Genomic DNA, 22,173 nt, shown 5'->3' with positions numbered 1-22,173 from the left:
AGGCAGGCTGCCCTCGAGCCAGAAATCAAAGTCCAGCACTGCAGTGGTTGCTGTCCTGACCCAAGAATCACTTTTTTGGAAAGCAGGAGGCAAATTTTATTGCCATTTGCAACAACTTCTCCAGAAAGAAACCCCCTTGGAGGTGACAACAAGGTTGTCTTCTGAAGCTTGAGTGAAACTAGCGTGTTGAGAGGATGAAGATACGAGACTATTACAGCACCGTTTGGCAATCCCCGAGCAATGACCTCACCTGTCTTGCATCATGAAAGCAAATATCTATTGTCTTCAATCTCAGGGTCAGACATATGGATGGCACTGAAGAGGCTGGAGAACTGCAATCAATAACAGGCAAAGACTCTCCATCCCCTTCAGGACCCTTCACAACATTTAAGGACACAAGGGGTGCAGCAGCCACTGGGTGCCTATCTGAAATCCCCCAGCACCAGGGTCTGCCCCTGAAGTTACCAGTTACTATCTCACTTCCCCACAACCTGTGCTTGAACCTGGCGGAGAAGCTGAGAGCTTTAAATGGCAGCTGTTTATCTCCACCGAGCCCCCACCGGTGGGTGTCCCGCTGGGTCAGGGTAGCCAGCTCGGGCGCACCTTCCTGGGAGCCTCCTGCGTGATGGTTGAGGAGCCCCAGGGCTGAGCTACAGCAAGGGCACAACTCAGCACACTGATGTTTTACCAGAGAGCGGCTTCCTTCAGTGAACTCCACTTTCCTGCCCCTGCAACTTCATTTCACTTTTGGCCTCCGTGGCAAGCTCAGTTGTCAGAATTTACAAGCTTTTGACTCGTCAGAGGAGTGGGCACAGCCACTGGGTCGTGGTCTCTGCAGAAGGAAATCAAATATCCCACAGCAGCAATGGTGCATTTTGGGCAAAACCTGCTCACTGAGAAAAGAGCTGAGCAGGTACACGCGCAGACCTGCCAACGTGTTTTAAAACAAGGCAAACACAATGGGAAACCCCTGTGCCACAGTCACCAGGTGGTCTCACACCTGTCAGTATCTTCTGCTGGTTTCACGAGGGTAGCTGCAGAGCTCTCCCTTCTTCCCCCACTCCATCACATCTGCGGAAAAACAGCTGCCACCTTCCAGCGCATCCCCGGTGCTCAGCATCCTGTGAGGCTGTGGGCCACCACGTAAGCTGGTGGCAGCCCCCTGGGACAACGCGCAGCGCTGAAGTGGGGCAGCACGGCTCCATAGCCACGGTGGTGTCCGCACAGATGTCCCCATACCAAGCGTGTTCCTCCACCATCTGCTGCCAGAGGAGAGCAACAGGTTGGAGCTGGCCTCTCCGACTTCTCACACTGATACACGTGTTAAGTTCATTATCGTATTTGCAGTGCTTTTTCAGGATAACCGAGACGTGAACGTTTGAGCTGTGTCAACAGCACACGCTGTTGGACCTCCGAGGGAATTAAGGCGCTGAAACGATTGCAAATGGAAATCCTTGTTTTGCCTTTTAATTAGTAATCCAACCAACCGTTTAATAGAGAGCAAAATAATCACAGAGAGGTGAAGGCAAGGTATGCAAACTAGATTTCTGCTTGACTGGACGTGCTTTCTTAGGGTGCAATTGGTAACACTCATATGCATTAATAAAACAGTGCCTACTTGAAACACACGGGAAAAGCTGGGGCAGAACGTTGTTGCTGGCTTTTACAAAGATGTTTCTCATATTCTTATTTGTTTCCATTTCTTCCTCAAAGGCCAGCTTTGATCCCATTAAGAAGCGAGGATTTCTACATTAGTTTGAGAGGATTAAGAATATGTTTTCCAATGGATAATTCCACTCCTGTTATTGAGGTTCGAGGTCTTCGTTAAAAGCCATTAAATCCTGAGGAACTGTTAAACTGTTTCTCCCTGGGTGAGGTCTGTGCCAGCAGGGCTTCTCAGTTGCACTTATTTACAAATATAAGTAAACTTTTACAAAAAGAGTCCTTAAAGATACTTTAACATCTGCATATCTTTCAGAGTAATATATTACATTATATTTTAGTTCATATATATACCCCTGGAGTCCTCCTTTAAGAAAGAAGCTTTTCAAATGCACTTATCCATATCTAGCTCTACCCTCTTCCTTTGCACTTGATTTTTGTTCCTCTTTTTTTTTTTTTTTTAACTTCTTTTTTTAAGCTAACGCAGCAGGAGGTATTCTTGCTGAATATTTCACCTAATCTGCATCAGTTCCTCTGCATTGGATTTTGTGGTGGTGGTTTTTTTGGTTGGGGTTTTTTTTTTTTTTTTTCCAATTTTGCTCGTCAAGATTGCTCATTGTTAGAAGAGATATTTTGGGGACCAGCCAAACATGGAGGGAGAGAGCTGGTGTGTCCCTGGTGCTTTACCTCCTTGATGTCAGCCCGGTGCTGGTGTGGTGGGCTGCTGGGTCCCAGCCTCCCGCAGAGTGCCCAGGGGAAATCCTGGATTTCGCTTCCTTCTCCACTGCCTCTCCGGCGGCAGCCCCACACACCGGTGCAGGGAGCTCTCCCAGCTGTGGGCATCTGCGCCCTGCCAGCTGTGGGGACACCAAGCAGCTTTGCTGCCTCCTGGCTCAGGTCAGACCTCCCCATACTGGAGCGTGACCTGCCACGTGTTGCAGATCAGACACCTACAGCCCCCGGAGAGGCTTTCTTCCCTTCAGCTTCCCTCTTTCCCAGCCCTCAGGAGCCGGGAGGCTCCTCTACAGGCTGTCAGAGGTGACACATAGGAGGGCAAGATTTAGAGGCAGTTGGCAGGGAATTAGCACTCGGGCTAGTCTGGCAAAATGCACGTTTTAAAGCAACCGAGAAAAAAAAAAGGAGGAGGATAAAGCCCACCGCTTTACACTGCGGCGTATGTTTAGGCAGAGATCTGCAACGGACCCGATGGATCAGCATCGTTCCAGTTCACAGAACGAGAAAGCAAAGCTTCTCCCTTCCAAATCCATCATGAACTCCAGGAAGGGAAGATTATAAATGCTGGACGTACGCTAGAAATAAAACCATAAATCTGCCACGGAGAGCGCGCTATTCAAACAGAGCATTAGTCACAGACCTACACCCTGTAACAGCCCCACCGTCGCTATTTATAACACCGCAAGTGTCCCTGGAGCTACAGAGAAGCCAAACACCACCGGGACGGGTATTTTCCCACTCGTGAGAACACAGAACCTGTTTGTGCGACGGTGGTGACTCAGCAGCGGCCAGGGCTTCTCCACCGCCTGTTTGCAGAGCGATGGGGGGAGAGAGACCTTGTGTGCACCAAGCTGCGACGTTGCAAAATCAGATGCATGCTTGCAGAGTGGGTTTAGGCTCGGCACTAGAAAGTAATGCAGGTTTTTCAATTAAAGAAAACCAACCAACCAAACAAAACACAATCATGGGAGGGTTTATGAACAGAAACATATCCAGAAAATTATTTCTGTGGTTTGATGCTCAGTCACCAGCTGTCTGTGCTTGTGATGGGAGCTTTTAGAGGTCTGCAACCCCCCTTTCTCTAAGAGGAATTCTGGCTCCCTTCACCTTAAGGACACATGTCCTTGAATTTTCCAAAACAAAATAATATCCTGTGGCTTTGCCAAGAATTTTGTTTGGCCATTTTAAATTTGCCATTTCACTTGCTCTAGTCAGGGGGTTAGTAGCAACAGTAACACCCTCAATGCTGGAGGTATTTAATAAGCAAACACCCTTCTCTGGTGGGGAGGGCTGTGTAACCAAGTATGAAGTACAGCCCTTAGAAAAAACTCTCCTAATTCTCTCCCTCTCGGATCACAGAGTTATACTTCTGAACTCTATTTTCTTTCCGACTTACCTTGAAGGTACCTAATGCTTGAGAACGAGAAGGTTTATCTGGCTGAGATCTGCAGCTGCTGTCTCTTGGAAAGTTTTAGCTGTTGCAGAAAATAGTTAATGGTGTTGTACAACTATGATTCTGTGACTATTCTTCTCTCTTTTTTTTTTTTTTTCCCTTCTGAAACCCAAAGACAGGGTTTTGGTTTGTATGTGGAAATTTTGTTTTAAACGGGGATTGTATCTAAGGGAAAATTCAATTCCTGCTCCAACCTTAATGTCAAATGAGAAATGGAATTTTGCAAATTTTTTGTCCTTGAGAGCACCTTGATGGAACAGAACCTCATCACCACATTTCAGAGTAAATATGCAGATATACATATCTGCCAGGGGCAATGATTTAGGAAACAAGTCACCAGCTGCAGAAACCACAGCCTCCAGCTCTTGCCCCTTGGGGCCAAATCCAGTAAAGAGAAAAAGGCAAATGTCACATTTCCCTGCCAGCAAAGCTCCCGGCCACCCACAAGGCTATTCAGCCCAGGAAGAAGCAAGCATTTTTTTCTGCAACTCCTGCAATATCTCCTCCCAAGCTTATTCAGACACTCACCAGGCCTCTACAGGCAACAAACAGGCTCTATGGGGGCTGTTTTTCTGAGTTTGACAATAAAGTTAGGAGGTCTCACAACAGTGTCCACGGTGGCAGGCCCTACAGGAACCCATAACGACAGGTAACACTGTCCCTGAGGAGCACCAGAGCCGAAACAGAGAGAAGAAAAAGGAAGCCCAGTTTGGTGAGGAAACATACCCAGGATGACTTCAGCCCAGCAGCCAAAGACTGGCCAGATGAAATGGATGGGGTAGGGGCGAGCTAAAGCAAACCTATGTTTTCTGCGGGTTTTTTTTGCCACAGCTTCTTCCTCTTATGCATTATACGGCCATTGACTGGCTTTTCTGGTCTTGACCCAAACCTGGTCTAAAGCTTACCATCCTCAACACAGAGGACAGCAGCCCTCACCCTGGCAGAAAGGGGCATCCCAGCAGCCCCCAGACCTGCTTCAAGCTCCTACTCCAAATCCCAGGGGATTTTAATGTGGACCTTCCCCAGTGATGCCCGAACCACAGGACTGCTGGCTGTTCTGCCTTAAGGCTCAGCAGTTCCAGTTGGAGCTGCTCCGCTCCGTGCAAATCATTACAGCGTGAACAAATCTGGTTTGGTTGCTCTCACAATGCTTAAGGCAAAATAAGACTAGAAAAGGGTTTTCATGAAGATGGTCATGATCCACATCACATCACACCGTAAGGAGAAGTTGCAAGTTTCCTTTACACTGAAAGAAGGAACTGAAGTGGAAAGCCCAAACCCTGGGCAACCCGTCCCGGTCCAACCGCAGAGCAAAATGGAAACAAATGCGACTGAGGGAGGAAACAACCCAGCCGGCATAATATCGCATCAGTGGAGCTGGCCTGGAAAGCTCCTACGCCAGGTCTCCTGCCTGCGGATGGGAGAGGACTGAAGGAGGCAACGAAGAAGAAGCAGAAACGTCTGCTCGCTCCGCTTGACCTCAGCGGGGTCTCTGAAAAAATTCTGTGCGTGCTCTGGATGCGCACCCCTTTCAGCATCCACTGCCTTGCATGGGGAAACCTTAGATGTTGGAGAGACGTTCAGGGATGCGGAGCAAATCAAATGATATAGGGATGGCGCTGGCAAGGGGAAACACAGATGATTGAAAGCTACTCCCTCACACACCCCAATATAACATAATCTGGCTCCTTGCAGATCTGTGTCTTGTGGTTGATTTCAAGCTCGCAGGGAAGCTTTTCCTGTGGTTGGGACATTCATAAAGTGTCTCTCTCATGTGGGTGTTCCAGCAGTTAACACCATATGCAATCGTGTTGCAGACGTTGCCTGAACTGGGGCATGCATCTTGGCTTTTTATTTTACAGGGGCTCTAATTTTCACAAGACTGACAGAATTTAATAACGCCTCAGACTTTTTCCCCTCTGAAAAATGTGCTTGAAAAGGCCAAAAGATTCAAACATTGAGAGGCCCAAGCCAGGCAGCCAGCATGATTGCATAAGACTTGCTTCCTTAGGAAAACCACTCTAGAAAACAATAGAATTCAAGTAGCTGCTTTCTGTGCTCCAATTCTAGCAAACTAGTTTGCCAGTAGGACTGGAAAACTTTTTGTTCACAGAAATCACAGTGTCTGTGTTGGCAAGGTCCTAGGGATTCAGGGGCTCTGCCTCAATTTACGGGTGCCCTGTGTTCTACAGACGTGTAGAAACCAACCCTCCATTCAGCCAAACCTCCCCCCCTTTGCCTGCACTTTTTGAGAAAAAGTCAGAAAAATTCTGTTGACTATTTTCACAGCCCAGTTGAAAAAAAAGATACAAATCCTTGCAAAACTGAGTAGCCTTCTCTTCACAATACTCTCCTCAAGAGAAAAAAAATACTAAAGAAGCAAAAAAATGTTGGTTGGCAGTGTTCATCAACCTATATAGCTGCGGTGAGTGAAAACACATCACTTGCAGACTGACACTGTTGTGAAGAAGAGGAAGATGAGAAAGCAAGGGAGACATTATATCGGCTGTGTTCCATACCTGCCCGATGGGAGGTGGACCTGCTCCCTCTGAAGAACCTCAGACAAACTTGACCTACCACAAAAGCACCCGGGAGACTGGGACTATGTCAGCTTCTCCAGGGACCAGCGCTACAGGGCTGGACAGCCTGGCTGGCATTTCCCATGCCACCTGCAGCCTTATCGCCGCTCAGAGCCGTCCCTCTGAGCGAGGCGAGATGAGACGTGCACACACACGTTGCTGGCACGAGGGACACGGCTGTGGGTCTAGGACAACCCAAGCTAGCAGCTAACGCCAGCCTCAATCCCTGGGGCTGGGAACACAGACATTTCGGAGGAGGAGGAGGAGGAAGGTGGTGTCAGTGACACATCTCACACCACGTGTCGCAGCAACCACAGCAGCTGAGAAGGCTCCCGTGTCAGGGAACTGGATTGCAGATAACTGTGAGAGGTTTCGCCCATGTACTGTGGGTCTATAAAACTGCACGTGGGTGCGTTATCTGCCCTGGAACGTGCCTTTTCCCTGGACTGAACCTGCACCAAGAGCCCACCAGCACTCAGCTTTGCATTAAGAAGCAACATGTAGCTTGAAAAGCGTCTCTGTCATCCTACATGTAAATAACAGGCACAGCGCAAGCCACATCATTTTTAACCGAAAGACAATCACAGCTTCTATAGATTTATTGTTGACTGTGTACATGCTAACATGAAAATACATTTTAAAAGCCTAAACGCAGTACATGTTTTCTTAGTCTATGTTCTTAAATTGATAAAATACATCTGCTCTGAAGAGCTATTACAGCTTATCACAGAAACTTGGATCTAATTTACTGCCAGCAAAAAGCTTTCTTAAAGCCCCTCTTTCTTTTTCAGATGCTCTACCATAAAACATGATAATTCACATTAAAAATACATTTAAACACAGCTGAAAAGGCAACTTGTCCCAAATAAGAGGAAACATTCAGGATGATGGCTAGTATAAAACACAGCCAAGATTGGAAATACAAACTTCAGCGATATGGAGTGCTTCAAGTCTTGCCTGATGATCCTTACATAGCCAAAGTGGCCTAAAGCCTGATGAAAACCATCACTTATTAAAACAGTTCCCTTTTGAGTCCTCAAAACCACCCAGCAGATGTCCGAGAACCCCAGACCCATTGCTTTCCCCCCATCAACCGTCTCCTCACTCTCCTTTGCGGCTTTGGGAGCCTACCCACCAGAGACTTTGCTCCTCAAAGGTTTTAAAATAAAATCAAATAAAATCAGAGGGGGGTGCAAACACCAAGTATATACTCGCTGACTGTGGCCAAAAGCTGAGGATAGGCACAATGGACAGCCTGAGCTCTCCTCTGCCCCAAGGTCAAGCAGGTACCACTGTACCTTGAGGGAAGGTTAAGGGCAAGAGCTTGTGGAAGAAGCCTGAAGGGTGGATGGGGCCTGCATGAAGCAGTCCTGCTTGCCCCTGAACCAGTCTTGCCTGGCCCTGCAAGAGGTCTCTACGCACTGGAGGATGCTGCTACAGCCCATCTGTGCTCCATGGCGCTCACCCAAGCTCCTTCTCATCCTTCCCAGCTTTCTATACCTTCCTCCCACATTCCCCACCCCAGCCTTGGCTCTTTTGTTTTACTTCTCCCTCTGGATAGTATGTCAGCACAGAGCAGGCACTGGGGAAAGGTGATATGCAAATACACCTGGCGTTCCCAAGGAACACATGCTTCCCTAAGCAAACCGCACCCAGGCAGCTGCCTGCGGAGCTGTGCTTCTGGGGGAGCCGCTCCTCTTGCTCCTCCACCACGGACACCCTCCAAGACCAGCACCCACCTCTCCGCAATGGCTCTGCCGCGTTTGGCCGAGGAGGGCTGCAGTCGCCTGCTACAGCTGGTGCTTGGTCACTTGTCCAGGTCTTCTCCTTGGGATATCTCCCAGCGTTCACGCCACGAGTGTTAAGGCAGCCCCTGGCACAACAGGGTAGCAACTTCCTTCTCCCAAAGAGAGAGGCTGAGGGTGAGCAATATAGTGACTGGTCTCTATCCCATGGCATCAGGGACAGGCCCAGCCTTCCTGACCATCCTGGGGCGTTCCAGGCAGCTGGCAGCTTTTTGCAGCCCTGTCTTAGGCACTGGTCCCCGCTTGCATGTGGAAATAAACCACTTGCCCCAGGGTTCAAGCAGTGCTGAGGTGCTGCTGCCTTTGCACCACTCACACCTTGGCGACTGCATCCCTTTCCCTCACAAACGCTCCCCAAGCAGGTGGTGAGGCAGGGCAACCCGACACACGTGCGACCACTGGGAGGGTGAATGCTCTGCCAGCATCTCCTCAGCCACCAGGTGAGGCCAGATTGAGGCAGTCACCCCCTCACTCCAGAACCTACTTTCAAAGCATCCAACAGCCTCCCTCCCTCCCACGCGTCCACTCAGGGAAGCAACCACCCTCCTGTGGCTGCTCTACAACCTGGCAGGGCAGGAGCATTGGGCTTGGCCACACTTTTAGGTTTTTTTTCCACCTCTGTGTAGCCCCACTAAGTCATCCCAAACAGCTGCTGTTCAAGTACACATCCACATGGCTTTAACTCACTGAAAACACCATGCTGCTCCGCAACGCTCAGCATTGTTGGCAGATGTGCTTTTGCACAAGGTTATTCTGCTAACGTCAGTGTTTCTGGGCATCACCGGCCAAGCAGGGTTGCACACAAGCAGAGAGGCTGCAGGAGGCACATGAGTGTTTCAGGTTAGAGGTGCAATGCCATAGATGGGTAGAAAGAAGGAAAAGAAAAAACACGTAGGTAACCCTGCTCCCCCAAAAGGATCAAGTTCACTGGCAGATTTTGAAGTTTAAACATGACAAATGCCCTTGCATTATTGCTTGAACAGCTTGGCCAGATTCTCTTCCTCCCTCTGAGCAGAACTCAGACTTTCCTGGAGACCTCTCTGCAGCCATGGGTAAATCCTATTTTTTTGGCAATGCTTAAGCATTACCAGGATCTCTTTGCATGCACTCAGGTGTTCATACATAAACACCACCACCACCTACCCAAAGCATTCCGTGCCAGGTACCTAGCAAAAGCTGAAGGCATCTGTATTAAATGCTTTGGAAATGCCACTGTGGAGCATGCTCCTCAAGACACTGACTCCAGCTATTCGCCTGCTGTTAGAAAAGGGCCTGCACAGCCCAACATCCACAAATCAAGTGCTGTGCTACAGCATTGTTCACTGCAAAGAAAAAAAGGGAAAAAAAAATCAGATTTCATCAATTCTTCATGTATTACAGTTGTTTAAACGAAAGACTTCAAATTTTCCTGCAGTCATTTTTCTGTCTTATTTCTGTTATGCTTCCAAATAACAGGCATGCATTTGGGAAACACAAGAAAAAGGAAGATGTTGAAAAGCTACTGATCTGCCAGGTGGAATATTCTACGTTTCATTTCCAGGACTTTCCTTCATCTTGGGAAACAACACATCATCCCTTCAGTAAAACAGTGGAATCATCACAAAATTGTTTTAGAACTAGAACAATCACAAAGACTATTTGTTCTTTGAATTTCTTTTTCAAGCCTGCACATCTATTGTATGCCATATGCTTATACGTATAGTCAGTGGTGAATAGAGTTTTGGGTCTTGCTCACAGTGCTGATTACAGCCAGAGAATAAAAAACTGCTAGCAACGCTGACACTCATCCCTATGGAAAAAGCTTCTCTAAAATAACTGCTCGTGTGCCATGGAAGATGCCAAATTACAGTACCTCCCTTTCCATTAGTCACTCCACAACATCGTTCCCTGTTGCCACATCTCATACTTCCCCAGCCAGAAAGCAAAGATGCCACCAAACTCCCTGCTATCCTCAAGTGACAGATTAAAAACTTTTTTTTAAAAAAAAATATCTATGTTTCAAATATTTTCTCCAATTAGTTCTCAGCTTATTGTGTCACTTCTCTCCAAAATAAAGTGTCTGCCCCACACACCATCTCGGGCAAAGCCTATTCTAATGTCTCCTGGGCCTTCAGCAATTTATTCAGCAGCAAACACAGAAGCAGCAGCCGATACCTGCAGGTCCCCATTAATTACCTACCTCAGCCATCGCTCGTCGGACACGAGGGGGCTGACATCACCTCTTTCTCTAACTTAATGAACACTCTGTGCATTGCAAGGGTCAGAGAAACCCTAGACGGACAGTACCTGATGTTAAAAAAGAGCTTTAAAAACCAGTCAAAATCCCATTCTTCCTGTAGTTGCTTCAGAATGGGTGAAATTCTACAGCAAGGACAGCTTTTAAAGGCACGATGTGGATTCTGGCATGTTTTCCCCTTTTGTGTTCCAAGCTTTGGGTTGGAAAAGGCTGAGCTGAGGGTGGGGTTTTTTCTTGTTAGTTTAGTTATGCTGCTAGACATTTATTTAATCTTTTTCCCTGATATTCCTGTTATGAGAAGTTGCAGCCAGAGTTAGGGAGACATTTATCAATAGAGAAAGCACACGCAGAATTACTGCAGCATGGGCTGAAACAAAGGGAGCTCGCTTTTCGTTACCCTGAGGCGTTGAAAAGGCTCTGCTATTCTACGCTTATTCTCCTCTCTCCTGCCAATATTAAGCTATTGGAAACTGGCACCCACTAACGAAGACATGGGCTCCTTGCAAGCATTCCGTGAAAACACTGGAGGTGGACCACATCAGCATGGTTGAGTTGGGAAGGGATCTGTGGATATGATCTGCTCAAGCCCCCCCACTTAAGCAGGGTCACCCAGAGGTGGTTGGCCAGGTCCCACGTCCAGAAGGCTGTTGAGTATCTCTGAAGATATATTATGCACTTAAAAGTATTTGTTTTCCTCTTGTAAATGCATGAAGTGCCTTACTTTACCCAAGCCATCCTTCCACAAGAAACAAATCCCATCGGTGGTGGAGAGGTGCCAGCATAAGGGAAGATCAACCAAGCCTGTGGATACTGCGTGGTCAAAACAGGCATTAATTCCTCCCATGGCAGAATCAATCCTTTCATTGCTTACGTGAGAAACCAATAATCCCACTCCTCCTTTCCTCTGCCTTTTATCTTTTTGCCCCTTTGCACCCCGACACCTTGCCTGTGGCGCTGGGTCTTCAAAAGGGATTACGGAGATGGAGGGTTCCTTTCTCCAAGATCCTCAAGAACCGCACAGCCAACTTTCAAATCATCTTATCCCATCAGGAGGGCCGTAGGGGTGACACACCTGGAAATCTTACCCAGGTCAGGTGGGTGGCTTTGTGGGCAAAGGAGCACCCAGCAAGTTTCAGTTCAGCTGGCTTGCTGCTCCTCCCCTGGGGAAATACAGCTCTCATGTACGAATCAAGAAGTGGTTAAATATGAGGTTACCTGACCAGGTCTCTGACCCACCTTCAGTATTTGGGGATTGCTTCAGGCACTGACGCATGCACTGCTGATTTTTGCTAGTATGCACGAGTGCAGTTCTGCATATTCTTGTTATCTAGGTAACTACCCTGTGGCTGGTTTTTTGGGGGTGCTGAGGTTTTTGGCTTTTTTTGTGTTTGAGTTTTGGTTTTGTTGTTTTTTAAAAAACAAAAAAAAATTAATTTCCAGACTTTGCTGACTTGCTGTGGTTACAAGCTTTGCAGACTGTTGTCCCTTATGTGCTGCTTCACCATATGCACAGCAACGTACCCTTTGGAAGCTAGCATGGATTCCCCAGCACGTTCTCATTTTCCTTTTAGGTGCAATAAATTCCCTGCTCCAGCACTAGTTGAAATAATTAGGAGCCATCTCTCTGGGCTTCGACAGGCTACAAATGAAGCCTCCAATTTGCTGTGTGAGACTTTTTGTAAAAGCATAGCACGGCGAGCTGCCCTGCACTGCGAGCGAGGCTTATTCAAGGAGGTGGCTGGGGCAGCAGGAGGCTGAAATTGCAAATTTCTCTTGCAGGATTGAAGCCTCCTGCTCTTGCCTCTAGCAGGGAGATTACGTGCTGTGGCACTGCAGTGCCTGCATTTTTAAACCATCTTGTCTTGTTATACAGGTTTATCCCAATTGCTACCATACTTAATTCTTCGTTAGAAAGACGGTGTGACTTTAACAGCCCAAATAAATGGGCTGATAATAAATGTGCTTGCTCGGTTGATAACTGAAAATCCTATTAATAAAAAAAAGGCATGATCTATTTGGCTTGTGTCAGCCTTTCTTTTTTTTTTAATCTCAAATTGGATAATCAAGTTTATTTCATTTTCATTTCAGTCAAGTTTCACTGGTGGGTTCAATTCAAAAGGCTGAAGCAGGGAGGGGACAGAACCCTGTATGAAAAACAGCTGTTGACATCAGAGTTTTTTAAAATGAAAGACATTTTCTGCATTTCTTTGCCTATCATTGCCTAATTTGTGGCAAGTCACAAACACATTCCTACAGATACAGACGATGACAGTATCAGAAGACTCTCATAGCTCAGGAGGTCACAAGAAGTCGATGGCAATGGGAGGACCCGGGGTGCCCCTGCAAAGAGACTTCTAGTGGTTTTAGGGATTTGTCCTTAACAGAAATCTAGGGTGAAATTTAATTTGACAAAAACTACTTCAAAAGAATGTTTTGGCAAAGATATTGTGTATGTTATCATTCCTACCATATACATTTGATAGCTATGTTAGGTTGTTTTCAGGCTTTTTTCCACAAACACAAATTGTGCCAAAATATGAAACTCCCGATTAACTGTGCAGTCTATTGTGTAAGTAATCCAAATCCAAAACACAGCATTACTCTTGCCCTTAACCCTATAAAATGCAGTAGAAAGTCTGAATTCACATGTTTCAGATTAGCTGATACCCTATAGATGGGCTTGGGCTATGATACACTGGTACTGCATACAAAACATCCCTCCTGCATGATGCCGCCCAGCCGAGGGGCACGAAGGAACAAGACTACAACCATGCATGCTCAGTGAACAAGAAGGGAATCACTGTAAGGGGCAGGTGCAGAATTTTCCTGCCTCCACTGAGAAGAAACACAATATACAAGCAAACTTCAGGGATGCTAAAACACTTTGCTCCAAGGAAAGGCCAGGACGTCCCAGGGAAGGGCACCAGTCAGCCAGACTCCATTAAAACACAGCTTGCCCCGTTTGCACAGGGAGAGCACCTCAGCCACACTTTCAAAAAAAAAAAAAAAAAAAAAAAATGCACCTTTTAACACAATCTACCCATGCCCTGGGTACAGCACCGTAGTTTACATCTTTTTTCCTGAGGACTTACATAGTGCCTTCATATTTGCACTTGCTCCATCATTCACTACTTAATTGGTGATGAAGCCCTGCATTTTACTGGCTCTCACCTGCTGACTCACATCGATTTCTTTAATCAGGCCATTGCTCCTCTCTGATTCAGCAAGCAACTGTTTCCAGTTCCTAGTTCCACTTCATTAACCATCAGTGTTACAGAGTTAAGGCTCTTTGTAGCCCGGTGAGGTAGGCAGAGCTAGTAAAAACATCATTGGAATCTTGAACTTACAGCAATAAAACAGTCATCAGCAACACGAGAAGGAGATGCAAGACAAGCAGAGCAAATAGGCCACAGCTATGCAGCTCCTAGGAAGAAGCTCTGCGACGTAACAGCAGGTATTAGCTTCTGATGCCTTGACTGCTAAGGGAGATGGCTCCCCCATAAATGTAACCCAGTAAAACATCAGTCATACATTAACAGGTATTGCTGAAAAATTAAAATCCCTAGGTCTTGGAATCAAACTCAGAAATGAACAAACTCTTATAGGAAATTATATCATGTATTCCTTCAGACCCATTTCCTCCCCGTTGGCAGATTGTCCACCAGCATATCCCAACTTCCAGACATATGTGTTGTCTGACATAATTCATAAAATAACTTAATCTGCATGACAAAAATTATGCAGATAATTTGTAAGCAGACTTCACAAGCATTTAATATTCAAAATTCAAGCTGTGGTGATTAGCCTTGATTGAATACACAAATCAGCCAGCATCTTGCTGTGTTTGAATGATTAACTCCTTTTTTGGGGGAGGTTGCAGTGGGGAACCACTTATGTTTGAATGATTAACTCAGATTCTGCCTTCTGGGACTACTCTGACTTTTGCTTGGGGTTTTGCCCCATTTTTTCCCCCCCATTCCACAGTGCTTTCGCCAGTAAAGCCATTTGCAGAAAGTAAACAGAAAAGGCAGATATATTTCAGGAGATTCTTGTAGAAATTTGGAATTTACTTTCACAAAAGTTTTCTGCAACACTTGCTCTGACCCCTGATTTTTCAGACAAATAATGAATTCATGCTGATGAACAGCGGACAATTTGCTGACACCAAGTCAAAAGTGCTTTAGAATTATTTTCTTCCTCCTGCTCTGTCTTTCTTGCCTCGGATCAGATCAATGGATGTGAAAGACCATAGACGGGGTGTCTTCCATTTAACTATTTTCAGAGGAACATCTTGAAAGTTTCCTTTCTCCTTCTTATGATGAAAAATCCTTTTGAACTCCATTGTCGCTTCAGCGCCAGTAATGAGATCAAAGTGAAGGGTTTCTTACTTCCCCCGCCCCCCCCCCCCCCCCCCCCCCATACACCTGGAAGAGACTATCACCAGCTATTTGATATTCTGAATATCTGCCACATTTCCTTTGGCGGCACATGTTATCTTCAACCTTGGACACTGCTGTCCTTTACTACACTTACAAGCCTGGAGCCAAGGAAGAATGCTCTAGAACAAAAAGTTCAACCATTAGAATGCAAACAGGAGTATCAATATCCTATTACCAGCCTCATTTGTAATCAACTGTATTGCATTGTTATAGCAAAACACACACATCACCTACATGTGGGAGACGACAGAAGCAGTAAGTATCCAGTAAAGGAAAACTGCCATGGGAAGAGTACCAGTTCCCTTGGAAAACAGCCTCCTAGCAAAAGCAGAGGAGCACAAAGTCATGCCAAGACACCAAGTTTCACTGACATTTTGTTTTGGAGATAACATCAAAAAATGTTGTCGATAGCAAAAAGGAACCTGATAGTAGTATTTAGAGTTTCAGCGTGCTAAAATTAAGTTGCTTAACTTAATTTCAAACCCACCTTTGCTTCAGTTTTCAGTCAATCAGGTACAATCAGTCAATAGGTTCAATCCCTACCTATACCCTCAAGAAAAAAAAGAGTGGGATGGAAATGCTTCGGTTACTCTGAAGCATGCTGGGAGGAGGATTCCAGGTAGTTTTTATTATTGTAATTATTTTGGTCAACCATAGTGCAGTCTGGGGACTTTATTTTGAGTCAGCATGAAATCACACCTGGAAAAAAAAAAATAACCAGAAGTGATGGTAGACCACCTCTATCCTGCATCCAACTGCTGGTGCAACAGCAAGGGGAGAGCTGCCCCAACGCTGCACGTGTTCTGGCTCTGCCTGGCAGGGCAGGTCTAAGGATCTTTGGGGTTTTGCAGCTTCTGCCCAAGGGGAAAGGAGATGCTCAGCCTCCTACTGCCGGTGTCGGAGCAGGGGCTTCCACAACAGAAATCTCCAGAGGGCAGGAAGGGCGGTGGGGAAGTCTGTGGGTGTGTGGGAGAGGGAAGGGCGATGGGGGCAGCTGCTTCTGGGGACAGGGCAAGGGTGTTTGACCGAGGTTTCTACAGGAGGGAATTCCCCAGCAGCTATTTACTGCCATTTCTGACTGAAAAAACAGGACTTGGGGAAATTTCAACACCGGGTAAACGACAGTGAGAAATACCCAGCTCTCCATCTCTCATTTCTGCTTTAGATAAGGAAGCCAGCCGAAGCCTGCTTCTGCTCCTCAAAGCAGCTGCATCACACGCACACGCACTTTATGTGCATCTTGTATGCACCTCTGTGTGCCCAGGAGAGGACAGGGCGAGGGGAGGGATTCCATTTACAGAGATATAAAGCCTGGATTTCCCCCACACACACCTCAAGAAGAGCAAGGCAGGGCCAGACGAGGTGCGCATGGGCAGAATGATGCCTGTTTACACCACAGTGTCACTTTTGGCCCCTCTGAGGGGGGATCCCAGTTTCAAAGTAAACGCTGTCCTACAAACAGAAGCTGCCTTACGATGGAGAGCCCATCTCACTGGTGCCGTAGGGAAGCCACGCCACTCCCCAGGGAAGAGATGTCTCCAAAACCCAGGCAGGTGGGAGGGGAAGTTGGAAGGGGCTCCTGAGGCTTCCTAACACACACCGTGCCGGTGCAGCGTGGCTGCCAGCACACGGGCTGTGGTCTGCCGCAGGTCACCGCTGCTGGGGGTCACTGGTGACAGGGGATGGTGCACCCAGCAGCCCCGAGCCCAGCAGCCCCCCAGTCCCACAGAAACACCACAGTGCACGGTGGGCATCGGAGCCCTCCCATCCCTAGGAATACCCAGGCACAGCAAGGGCAGCCCACCCAGCATGAGCGGGCATGGATGGGACCCTTTGCTGCCACCGTCGTGCCATGTTAAAAGATGGTACCCAGCAGCATTGCTGTGACACCCTTTTAGGATGCAAAAGCCCAAACCAACCACTTTTCACCTCCGTCAGAGGAAGGGGGCTGTGCAGGGGCCAGGAATGGGGGTGAGGAGCTCTCTCCCACACCAAAACCAGACCCTTTATCCCAGAACGGAGTAATTTCATACACCGAGCGACCAGATGGCAAAGCTCAAATGTTGTACTAGCCTGTTACAGGGCAAAAAAAAAAAAAAAAAAAAAAGAAAAGAAACCCCCAAAAAAACCCAACACAAAACCAACCCAAGACAAAACTGGCAGAGCAGAGGGAGCGTGCCATGTGAGCGCACGCACCCACTCACCAAAACACAGCTGGCTGGGGTTATTTTTAGACCCACTTTGACAGCGTCCCTTTAAATTTCACTGGCTTTTGTCAGTTTGTATCACAGAGCTAACCTTGTTTAAACAGAGCACATTATTTTTGGCCCGTGAATCACAGGACTCGCTCAGCAGCCCTTCTGTGCAAGCCGTTGAGAGGCCTCTGTTTTCTCTGCACCGGATTATTGCAAAAAAACCCAAAACCAAACACCAAAAAAACCAACCCTTAATCACCAGGTACGGCAATTGGCTTCAAAGATTTGCAAATTAGGAGTAAGCTATCAAATAGCTTCCTAGGGGCTGTAAACCACACAAATCCCATTGCTGTTAATGAGGGCTTATGCTGCTAAATAATAATATCTTTTCTATACACGCACATACATATACACACACACAGCATACAGCGCCTTTCAGCCGAAGGCTGCCGCAGTGCCTGGCTGGTTTACCCCCAGCAAGGGGCCATGTGGGATTTCCCCGGTGTAGCATCCTCACTCAACCCAACCGGCAGGCAAGCAGGGAGGTCTCCCCGGGACCCCTCGCTGGGACTGTCCTCCGGGAGCCAGCGCCCTGGGAGCAGCGATGGTAATTGCTCAGCTGTGTTTTTAAGGGAGATGCTGGCAGAGGAGCTGTGGGAGCGTTACGAGGGAGGGTGAAGCACCAGGGGACTTTTAAGCATTGCAAGAAAAAAACACCCAAGAAGAAAGGAAAAGAAAAAAAAAAAAAAAAAGGGGGGAAGACAGTTTGTTTTTCAGCTGTATTCCCAGAGACCTCTGTAAATATGTATGCCTTGTGCCTAACCGCTGTCAGTGGTGACGGGGATCTTCCCGGCTGCTCTGCGATGGGAGGAGGAACATCCCCAGCCCCAAGCTCAGCGCCTACGTAGCAGCGTGGTTCCCCGGGCAGGCTGGGCTGTGGGCAGCCCTCCTGCTGCCCTGGAGCATCACCAGCACCCTGAGTCACAAGCTGCCGGGCGCGGTGCCTGGGCCAGCAGACCGCAGCCTGCGCAACGCTCGGGGAAAGCAAAACAAAAACAAGCCCCGCGCTCCCCTCCGCTCCATCCCAGAGTTCGCTGCCCTCGGGATGGATTTACCAGATCATTTGCAGCTGTTGCACAAGGCCGTCAACCCTGGGAGGCATCGGCCCCTTCGCAGCACCGAGGGGAGGGCAGGGGAAAAGCAAAGCCCCGAGGAGGCCACCGCTCTCGGAAACCCAGTCCTCCCAACGAACCGTCCCAGTTGTTACTGGCTTTTCTCAGCTTGTCCACATTCAAACCCGCTATTTTAGAACAGCAACAAAATCCAAATCATTACATATGTGTGAAAATGAAAGGAATGCAAATGTTTGGGGTTTTTGTTGTTGTTGTTTTGGGTTTGTTTTTTTTTTTGCTTGGGTCTGGAGATTCTTTTCTGCTCTAAATAAAAAAAATAGAGAAGGAAAAAGAAAAAAAAAAACAAAACCACTTAGCTTGCATTTCCCCTGTTGAAATAAAATAATGCATTTACTCTTTAGCCCTGGGGATTTCCAGGCTCTTCCTCACTCGGTGAAGAGCAGCCCCTCGGAGCTGCCAGTGTCCCTGGCGCAGCTGGAGCCTGCAGCAGGGCATGGGCATAGGGGCAGGGCATGAGAGGGCTGTCTCCAAAATAACCTCAGCTGTGGCCACATTGCCTCCTCAGCACCCTTTATGTGACAAGTCACGAGCCTTGCCCAATGCTGTCTAGCCTGATTTTTCTTAACCAAGGCGAGCTGCACTAGAGCTTGTCCGAAAGGGGTAAAAAGAAGGCAGTGAGGAGGGATGCAAGAGAGCCCAAAAAACCCAAGAAGGGTGGGAGGGATGAGAAGCAGGATTAAAACAGCAACAAGCATTCCCAGAATAAAAAATGGTAACTCCTGAGAAATCATCATTTCTCTAATGAAACAGAGAAATTTCAATGGAGAGACTCCAGGCAGATGCAGACTCTCAACACTTTGTATTTTGTTATTAAAAAAAAAACAAAACAAAACAAAAACCAAAGCAAATCCACAAGAGAAGCCCTACCTAGCCCTCTCCATTTTAAAGACCACTTTCCCCACACGGCAGCAGCAGTCATTACTTTCACTAGCTGCACAGCCCCGTGGAGTGGGCACTTCACACCATAACCCAGCAACACATCCAAACACAGCCCCTCTCCTCATGCACTTCAACCAACACCGTCATTCCAGCATCTCAGACTCCCCCACCCCCGAGGAGCCCAGAAGGTGGGGTGGCCCCTCAGTGGTACCTGGGGTGGGATGCTGAGGACATGGTGGCATCACCCACAGCACGGCTAGGACACAGGTAGCCAGGGGCTGCAGGTGAGGCGCTGGCCCCTCCACACGCAGGTCACCTCACCTCGCCTTTCCTTGCTCTCCCTACCACAAACGGTGGCAAAATAAATGCATTCAATCAGAGGAAAGTGTAACAAGTACTTGACAAGGGCTGCAAGCTACAGCAAGAAGTGCATGAACGCAAGATCAAGCGGTTTTTCTTTCCCCCCAGCAAACGCTTCCATTTTGTTCACCCTCCGATGACACTTTCCCACTTTTTAAGGCAATCTTGGCCCACACCAGCATCTTCTTTGCAAGACATATCATCATCTGGGACTTGCGGATAACTTATCCACTTAAAAAAAACATACGTATTACATACAACTACCACTGTAGCTTAATAGGGAACATATTCCTTCCAAAATAAACACGTTGGGCCAGTAAGCTTTGAGCGACTTTCAAACAAGGCTTACCAAAACAGAAATAAAGCAAATGTGAAAAAGCATGCCTGCTTTGTGCACCACCACCCCGCCCCCACCGCAATAAAACGGGTTTGTTCCTGATGGAAGATTCCATGAGAAGTCGAGGAGAGATAGGATTAAACGGAGAGAACAAAGCCTCCTTCACAGGGTGGGGATGTCCTAACAAGAGAGGAAGAATCTGATTTTTGGTAGCTGCTATTTCACCTCAACAGCTGAGTGACAACAAGAAGGGAAATTTAGTTTTGCTGTTGAGGACACCCAAACCTCACTTTCTAAGCGCTTCGCACAGTAGCCTGCCTTGGAATTTATGTTCTAGAAACCGCTGCTGTAACTGCAAGTCTTACACTGGAGGCTGTGTTTTCATGCCCTATTTTTGTACTGTTTTTTGAGAAGCACCAGTAAAGAGTTTATATTGTGTGTGTATATATATATAAATACAAAAAAATTCAGAGGTCCCAGGGAGTAGCATCAGGAAAGCTTTCCATGAGGTCCCTGGGACAAAACTACAAGGGAAAAAAAAAAAAAAAAAAAAAAGTACAAATACAGGGAGAAGGAATTAACACCCTAATGCAGAACAAGTGTCTACACAGCCAGCTACTAAATCACCCGAGTTTGGGAGCAGGTCAGTAAGTGACGGGACAGTTTAGCGACTTGCATGGCAAACCCTTACGAAATCCCTAAGGAGCCCAGATCCCTTCCCTCCAGTGTTTCACTTGAATTTAAAGTTGCTGGGCTGTGCCTCTATTCCCCCGCAGGAGACAACCAGCATTGGAAACTTCTCCCTCCTACCCCAAAGACCTAACTGGGTGGAAGATAAACCAGGCAAGAGAAAGGAGAAGGTCTGCTAATGATCTCCCACAGCTTTTTCACAAAGCAGCCCACGCCAGCAGCAGGCAGACACGTCGCTGCAGAGGACACGTGCAGTGGAGAAGGGATGTACAAAATCCGTCTCCTCCACTGGTGTCCCTGAAACACGCTATTTCTGTGAGAATTACATAATGCCAAAAAGCTGAACTACCGGAGAAAGGACAAGACATCACGTCACTTCTGTTTCACCAGCATAAAGCAGCTGTAGTTGTTAGAAGCGGTCAAACCCAACGGTTATCCCCTTCAGGTAAATCTGCATTTGCTGACCACATGTGCACATGGATAGGTGAACTCTGGCTGCTGAAACCCTAAAAGTGAGAAAAGAAAAAGAGGTATTTGGGGGCCATCGGGTGGGGAACAACACACAAAACACAAGAAATCCTCTTTTTAAGTAGCTCAGAGGCAGCAATGCCATGCAGGTCACTGGGGGCAGCCCCAGGAGTTTCCCCTAACAGGTGGCAGCAATGGGGCACAGGGTGCTGGAGGGGAGCTGGGGACCTCAGCCCAAGTCCAGCCCTGGCCTGGCATCTCCTGAGGATGACGCTCTCCAACCCACAGCGGAGGTGCAGCCCAAAGCATCCCCAGGGAAGGGGATGAAGTGGGCAGAACTGGCTGTGCTTGGCTGGGTGCGGAGCCCATGGCATCCCAGGTCGGGGCGGGGGGTGGGGGGGGGGGGGGGGGGGGGGTGGGAAGGGACAGTGTGGGGGGCAGGTGACAAAGCCTGATTTTCCATGAGGCTGGTATATTGCCCCTGGAGAAGGATGCAGCTTTGTGCTAACGAGCATGTTCAATCAGTGCGGCTCCCCAGCTAGAAGAGGCACGTTGGCCTCTAGAAGGCTCCACTAAAAGGAGACTCAGGCATGCAGCAGGAGGGAACTTCAGCTGGTTCTGTATGCATCTGCTGGTGGCAAGAGAAACAACTCCGGTTCCTGGGCATTGCTTCTCTGCTCATTCTGTGTTCCTTCATCTTAGTTCAAACGGGTTGCTGACGGCACGTAGGACCCTGGCTTTTAGGATGAGGCTGATGGACATGAAAGAAAATGGCAAAGCATGCACCTAAGAGCTACCAGTTACAGCTGCAGACTCTAAGCAGCACTCCAAAAATATACTGAATTTACTCAAGCTTTCAGCTCACCCTGCTTTAGGTAGAGGCTTAAACACAGAATAATCAACCTATAAGTTAAACACGACTTCTGTCTGCAGAGTGGTTAGCACCACGGTCTCATACAGAAGTCCAACCCAGCAAGATTCCCCTGTCCATCACAGTGCTGTTCCGATGGAAACGAAACAACCCACCTAAGGCCATTCAGCACATGGCCACAATTGTTTTATTGATATATATATATACATATGTGCACACACACGAACATATAAATAAATACAGGGGATCCAGAAGACAGAACCCCCTCCCT

This window comes from Falco biarmicus, chromosome 3, assembly GCF_023638135.1.
Source record: "Falco biarmicus isolate bFalBia1 chromosome 3, bFalBia1.pri, whole genome shotgun sequence".
NCBI classification, from domain to species: domain Eukaryota; kingdom Metazoa; phylum Chordata; class Aves; order Falconiformes; family Falconidae; genus Falco; species Falco biarmicus.
The sequence above is the reverse complement of the archived record's forward strand: the minus strand, read 5'-3'. Positions refer to the sequence as shown.